The 8,266-nt window shown below is 34.1% G+C and overlaps 1 pseudogene; it reads left to right on the top strand.

Annotated features, from left to right (window-relative positions):
- Nucleotides 1–1,293: 1,293 nt before the first annotated feature.
- LOC149793734 (microfibril-associated glycoprotein 4 pseudogene) lies at nt 1,294–2,678 on the top strand (annotated as a pseudogene).
- The last annotated feature ends 5,588 nt before the right edge of the window (nt 2,679–8,266 follow it).

Below are 8,266 nucleotides of genomic sequence, written 5' to 3' on the forward strand. Positions count from 1 at the left end.
GATTTTTAAGCACGTTGCTTTCATTAATCCGTCTGTCTAGATGATAATTTTATATCTATATGTTCCTTACTTGAGCTGTTTAACAGACGATATTTGTACATGAATGTCCCTTGATTGTGAAATTATGGTAAATAAAGGCACTAAGATCCCAGTACTAGTACTAGTACATATTGAATAAAAATATACTTCTGTAGATGATACATTCATCTCTTAACTATATATTACTGGTTGGTTTTTATTGTATTTACCTGTCTGATGATGTGAAAAGGTTCTAAAATTATTTTATATACTAAGTAGTTAAATATATAAAAATATTCTTGAAGTTTCTACATACGCTTTATTATAATTACATAAAATATATTTCACCTAATTAATTTCGAAACCCCATCAGGAAATCAGAAATTAAGCCGATGGCGCCATTGAGTCTTATTATTAATAATGGTCAACACAAACGTAAACAATTATTTATAGATTCTATGTAATTTGCCTTCTTAACAGAATCAGGTGACGTGCAAAAATTTGTAGCAAAAGATATTATATATAATTTACAGCCATGACTCAAACTTACAAAGATAAAGAGAGGGATATGTTCTTGGCGATAAAATAACAACAATTAAAGAATTCGCAAATATCAGGAAAATTATGACCCTTTCAATCTCAACTTGAACAGAAGATTCAACCAATTGTAAAAGATTAATGATTTCAAGGTCTAAATTAATTGCCTGGAAAACATATCGTAGTAAGCACTACCAACAACACCGTTTTCAGGCAGCAGAAAAAAAGAAAATGAGAATATACAGAAAGTTAAACAAATGGACATAAATGAATTAGTGACAGGAGCTAAGAGAATAATATACAATCTGTACATTCGTTTCAGACTGGATTGATGAAATCAGAACGATAGAAGATGTTACAGTCATTGATTTATATTAAACATTAAAAGTCGCAATCTAAACCAAATTCAAACGATTATGGGGATCGGGAAGTTTAATTTCCTCTTCTAGTATGCCTATATCCGGAATGAGGTTAATTTGTGTAGCTCACCGTGTGTTAGTTGGACTGCAATTCGTCTCATTAGACAAAAGGATACTTTCTCGTTTGGAAAATGAATCATTTGTTATTCTGGCAAAAACCATTCAAATCTGTTTATAGTGAAATTATTAAAGTCGTCTAAGCATGCCCTCATTGTGTCGAAATGGATATTCATTATTCAAGTCCCACCTCTTTTTGTATATTGACACTTATGTAGGATATAAAAATAGACAGTTCCTCCTTACAATGCCATATCAAACTGGTCAATGTTCTTTACCGTGGCAATGGTTGCTTTAATATTCACTGTCCTGACGTTCGCAGAATTTGTTACAAGCGGACATTCTCAATGCCCATATCAGTGCGCCTGCAACTGCTATTGTAACCAGCCTCAAACTTATTGTGGACACGTGGCTTCATCTACATGCCAACATGACCATTTTGGAAAAGCAATTGACTGCCAGGACATTCACCAGATGGGTTTTACAAAGACTGGAGGCTATATTATTTATCCCAAAGGACATTCTAATGGTATCTATGTTCGATGTGACATGGATACAGCCGGTGGAGGATGGACTGTCATTCAGAGAAGAGTCAGCGGAGATGTTGATTTCTTTCGTGAGTGGGTTGACTATAAAATGGGTTTCGGTGATCCGCATGGAAATATATGGCTCGGAAATGACAATATACATGATCTCACGTCCTCGAACGATTACCAGCTGCATATAAACTTGGCTGTTACAAAGACCAATACCAGCCTTGCTGTGTATGATACTTTCTCAGTTGGAGACGAAAGTAGTGGATATATTCTCATCGTAAAAAGCTACAGTGGAACAGCAGGGGATTCTTTTGCCGGGCATTCCGGTATGAAATTTTCCACCAAAGATAGGGACAGCGACAAACTCAATTCAACAAATTGTGCGAATAATTTCAAAGGTGGTTGGTGGTACAATAATTGCCATTCTTCAAACTTAAATGGAATCTACGGATCCACCAATTATGGAGAAGGAATAAACTGGAATGCATTTGCCGGACTTCATACATCCTTGATATTTGCAGACATGAAAATAAGGAGAAAAATTTCACATTAATAGAGTTAAAAATTATTAAGGTATCGCTGGCATCAAAAATATTTGTATAAATAGGGTTCTTGAAATTAAACTTGGTTATAATAGATTCATGTTATTTGCGATTTCCCTTTTGAAATACTCGCGTTTGTTATTTCAATAACACCTTCATCATAAAGGTACGCACGTATATTCAAATAGTCGAACATTTTAAACTTGCTGTCCCAATTGCACCTGAAATGGACGCAGTTCCAATTCTTTATTTGTTTCTTTCTAAATCGAGATATATAAAATTAATACTCTAATTTGAATGTCTATTTTTACTGATATTTTCATGTATTCTTCAATTCTTTTATGCCTAACTAATTGTTTCAGCAGCATGTTCAAATAACTTGAATATATAGTTTTTATTTTAAATTGCGAGATCATTACCTATTGATTATCCTGTAGTAATTGCTACTGAAGCAATATGCTGCATTTGCGAGCAGCACATTTTGATACTTCTAGTATTTATATCACACGCTGACTGAATACGTCATCTTTTGTGTTACGTTCAAATGATTAAAACAGAGTTCTCTTCCATATAGTGTGCATGTGTTTTTTTACGCTATAAATTTAAGGCACTGAGTTTTGTCTAATGTCTGTTGAGTATGTAAGTGTTGAAAGGTTTAAATTGTCAATATTCAAATTGATACATATTCTGATCAATCTTATTTTATTGTTTTAATGACAATCTCATTCATCTGAGTGTAACTTGTATTCAGCTCAACATACATGAGCATAAATATATCCTCATATTGCAACTAATTCAATTACTTATATTTCTTTGTTTAGTGTTATTCAGTTACAAAATTAGTTATTAACGCATTTATTATTTGAAATATATTATCAATTACAAGTTTACATTTCAAACAATCTGTTAATTTAATACAGCCAGGATACTTATGGCTAAGTACAATGTTAAAGTCGTAAAGCAGTATAACACTGGAGTTATTTCCATTTTGCATAAGACTCTTGTGTGTTTTTGTTCATTAATTTTCAATTCGCCCGTTTTTATCTACAATACAATACTCTTTGAATCCCATTTTCAGCCTTTGATTAAATTATGAATGTCTATTTTTCCTTTCTTTAGGCTTTGATGTCATCAAGTTTAACACTTAATGATCTAGTTTAATTATTTTGTTTTTATTATTTCTTGGTCAAGATCATATAGCTCTGTTTATTCTCGATTCCATGGGCTATATACATCATGCAAGGTAAAGCGAATCATATGCTGTTAGTCTTGTCGATTGTATCACCTGAATAGTAGTAAACGAAATACTGATTTTCTATCTAGACACGTCTTCAGCTTCTAAAATTGTTCTGCACCTGTGAATCTCTTTCTACAGCTCTGAGATTTTGGTTTCTTTCCTTGTCATTCTGTTCAGTAAGGCTTATTAGTGACTTATTGTCCGCTTGTACTCTCCATCTCTTGATTTCTTTCAAATTGTTGTCACTAAATCGGTAGTGAACAAAGTGATGAAGTAGTAACTTCAAGGGCATAGTTATTTTGGAAGTGTTTATTAATGTAGTGTGTGTAATTGATTGTATTTATAACGTAGCATTATCAATTTTGTAGTCTGTATTTTGGCAGTTTGTAGTGATGTCTAGCACTGGTGATCGTGGCACATAAAACCACTAGGCCATGTGATATTAATGTAGTTGTAAGTAAGGTCGTCAAGTAGTGAGATAAAGGACGATCCAGGTTTTTCTTTATTTCTCATTTAGAAATACGGAAAGTGGTTCTATTGTAATATCTAAGACATGTTTTGTTTTTCATTCAGTGGTAAGGAAGGTAGTCCAGCATTTTCTTTCCTGAGGGGATGTGGCTAGGATGTAGCTGGGGTGGGGTATTTATCACAGTATAGAAATCTACTCGTGTTTGTTCTTTTTATTTAGTGGCAATAAAGTGACCACGAATAAATTTTTTACGTAACTTGGACTCGTAATTATCGTTTCTCTATAGTAGAGAGGAAAGTGGTTCTGTCTTCTGGAAGTGCAATAGTGTTGTCTTGACGTTGTTCTTGTTTTTACTTGTTTATTGTTCACATACCAGTACGATAAATAACTGTGCCAGTCTTTAACAAATAAATATAGCTAAAGGCCCCCTTCTTTTATATTTTTCTCTACTTTTACTAAGTCTTTATCCACCATTCTGTAAAGTGATTGCTTATTAAAAAAAATGCCATTTGGAAACAAAAAACTTGCCAAAAATATATCACACTGGTGCATTTTGTTAATTAACATGGTGGACTTTTTAAATCAAATGACTCATTTGGGTAATGTGTATCACCATTAAACAAACATTAAAACAACGGAGCCGTGTTTTCATTTTGAACGATATGGTATTATTTATGATTCTGATAATTATTGATGCCCCATATATATTTCAAGCTCGGTGACCTTTGCGATTCCTTTTGATTCCAAAACTTGCTTCAGAATAGGTTTTAAAATCTAGATAGGAGAAATAGCCTAAAATTGTGTACAATCGTTTCCTCCAGAATAAATTGCAATTAACTCCTATGTAAACCCATATACTACAATGATGTCAACATTGACAAAACAAGTTATGTCAACCTCACCATTGTCTCTTTGACTTACGTTTGAATATCTTCTAGATGTAACTTATTTGACTATCTTATAAGTAATTGCCATGAGAACAAGACCTGAAATGTGAACTCTACCTGAAATAGATTTAGATCAACATTTTATTTTATATGATGAAACACGTACTCACCCGAGGTGGCATGAGTGTTAATTCTCATTTTGAAACGCTCACCAGATCCAGAAACATTAAATGGTATGTACCTTGATATTCTTCGCTAAATAAGGGATCACAACCAACGAGGTTCATACAGGTTTACACTTTCTCCATATGCAGATGATAAAGTATGAATAACAACAAAACAATTTATTGATTTGACGAGTGCAAAGGACCACATAGTCAACATAATACATACTTCATATAAAATGATCTGTTGCATACATGAATAACTGAAAAAAGACATCAATGAATAATGGATATAAAAATGTGTGCACATAAATGCTCGTGGATAGACAGACAGACAGAGAACTCGACAGCGAGAGAAGATAATCACATTTGGAATGCCTTATACACATATTTGTCTAGGTATTTTAGAGTTGTTAAATCTTCCTTTTGGGGTAATCAAAGTAATTTGTACATGCTTGGTTTCTGCCAATAATAAGGACCAATATAAGATTCTCTATATGAGATGTATAAAGGACAGATTAAGACAAAATTATATCTTATTTGCTGTCATTATTTACGCACAGCTCAGACAGTTTTTGATGTAATTCTTTCCCTGATTGTCTACCAGTCTCGATGTTTAAAGGTTTGACGAAACCGTCAATTTACTTAAAGATTAATGTGACTCCATTAGCAATTATTTTAAGATACGAAGTGGCTTCGAACATATCTTTTAATCTTTCTACCTTTAGGAAGTTATTTTCGAAGTAATTGCTCAACGACAATCAGAACAAAATATGACATTTAGTCTCTGGTTACAAAGCAATAAAAATTAAGATATATGGACTGAATTACGGTAATACCAGACTTCTCTAAAACCCTGAAGACAATATAATAGTTCTCAAATTGAAAACACCGTTTATATAATTCTTTCTTTTAAAATCTGTAAGCATTAGTTGTTATATTTTTAAGAATATAATTATTTGTGTTTAGCAATTTACTTTACAATAAAAAAAAAACAACACAACTTTGTATTGGATACTTTTAACAGTCTGCAGTCCCTGACGGTACCTTAATTGTCAAACAACCGTATAGATAATCCTCTATATATTTAATCAGCAGTGTATTACCATATTAGAGTGAGCAATAGACAGAATAATGCTATTCTTTTTGTACAAGCAAGAGCTCAATTTATGTAACAAATGAAGTATGTAGAAAGTCTTTGATGCAGCCAGCTGAGGGGTCCTATGGCAGAATTTGGTTTCCCAGAAAAATCCATCGCGTTAGTTCGGTAATTCCATTATGTCATGCACGCTCATTTCATAAACTATGGATAAACATCTGAATCATTCCCAGTCACCAATGGAGTCAAGCATGGCTGTGTGGTTGCCCCAGTCCTCTTCAATATGATGTTACATGCTATGCTTACCTATGCTTCCCGTGTCCATGACAATGGGATTGTATCCGATAGTGGATTAATGGCAATCTGTTTAATCTGTGGAGACTACAAGCGAAGAAGATGATATAGAAAATTAGTATCCGTGGTCTACTACTTGGCGACGACCGTTACCTAAATAACAAATCCGACTCTGACATGAAATAGTGTATGAATCATATCATGTCATCTTTTACCTATTACGGTCTCAGATTCTATCAAAAATACAGGCGATGCACTATCCTGCAGCAGTGAATCCTTTCATAGAGCCAAACCATCACAGTTATTAACTAAACCATCCTGTCCATGACACGTTCACCTATCTCGGCAGCACAATGTCATCTGCAGTCCACATCGATGATGACACCGATGCCAGAGTTGCTAAAGCAAGTGTGGCCTTTAGCAGACTACGCGCTGACGTGTGGGAGCGAAGTGGTATCAGTCTACAAATAAAACAGAATGTCTACAAATTCACTCTGTTGCCAATCCTGTTGTATGTTTACTAAAACGCTATGAAAAGAAACTTAATTTATTTTCACATGGGCTGATCAGGAAACTTATTAGGATAAGATGCCAGGGCAGGATTTCATACACTGAGCTTCTCCCAAGGGCAAACAATCCATGTATCCACATTCTGCTGATCAAATCACAGTGGAGACGGGCTGGACCAATCACATGATTTTAAGATTATAAAAGAGCAACTACTAAAGAATAAATTCTACGTTGGGCTGATAAAAAGCAAGAAATCTCAGAGTGGTAAAAAATTATTCCAAGATTCCCTCTAGACATCCTTGAAACACTTCAACTCTGGCCATGAGCCTTATGATGATCTCGCACAGGATCCCTCCCCTGACGAAGTCTCATTCATATTGGTGCTACAGGCTTTAAACCGATAAAATCAAGTTGGCATGAGAGAAGCGCAAGCAACGTAAATCCTGGAACTGCGGCGCGTCCTGCATAGATGAAGCGACCCCAACCGGCATCTGCTCTCAAACGTGACACAGCCTGTAAAGACCACAAATTGACCCGATCTCATGTACTCACATAAATCTAACCAGTTACTGATATCTTAGTCATCTTCGAACTCAGAGGATGAACCACAAGTCACCTAATAAACTAGAAAATGTACAACTTGTGACTGCGCATGAAAACTGCAAAAAATCATACGTGTTTGGTGATTACTTCTTTATAGGCAATAACTTTTCTAGAAAAGATTTGTAAAAACAACATGAATTGAAAGCAATAAGGCTATTCATTTCATTGATTTAATTCAGTAATAGTCTTTGGTACAAATTAATTTTGATACAGGATGTCAAGGCTTAAAGGTCTTTAGAGGCTAGTTATACCAAAAGGTTGTATCTTAATACCTGTTACTCAAATTGTGGAAGGTATCAAGTCGTCACAATATCGTGGATTTGAAAAATATGTTCATTATTTATTTGCAGCTTCTTCTTGAAATGTTTTCATTTTTATTCCTCCCAAAAGTGCAGCATAAGCAATCGATTATGCTGTCGTACAAAACATTATCCCTGCACTAAAAATAATGACATTTAATGGTATATATGAAGTCCGCAAGCTCTCAGTAGGAGAAAAGGTGAACACTTAAAATATTGTGAATAATTTCCTTAAACGGACAAAGTAAGATAATATTGTTGTGACGTCCTGTAAAGTGTGTTAAGTTCGAATAAACTAACCTTATCTTATTCTGAAATGTTGTATCTTTGAGGAATATGGAAAAGTGGTATTATATGGCAATTGAGTCCAGAACATATCCAGTTATGAAGACATGGAACTAAACTTTACTTGTACACTTATTTGGAAAAAGGTAAACGCAGAATATCCAATGTACTTAAAAGTGTCCACAAACATGGATTTTTGTTTAAAATACATTAGGCATATTTCGGTACGATACTCATATACAATTTAAAACGTAAATTATAAGCATTTTTCCAGATTTGGACTCTTCCTGGAGAACACACATACTTTATG

The sequence above is a fragment of the Sinohyriopsis cumingii genome, chromosome 8 (genome assembly GCF_028554795.1).
Source record: "Sinohyriopsis cumingii isolate HCF-2022 chromosome 8, ASM2855479v2, whole genome shotgun sequence".
Taxonomy (NCBI): Eukaryota; Metazoa; Mollusca; class Bivalvia; order Unionida; family Unionidae; genus Sinohyriopsis; species Sinohyriopsis cumingii.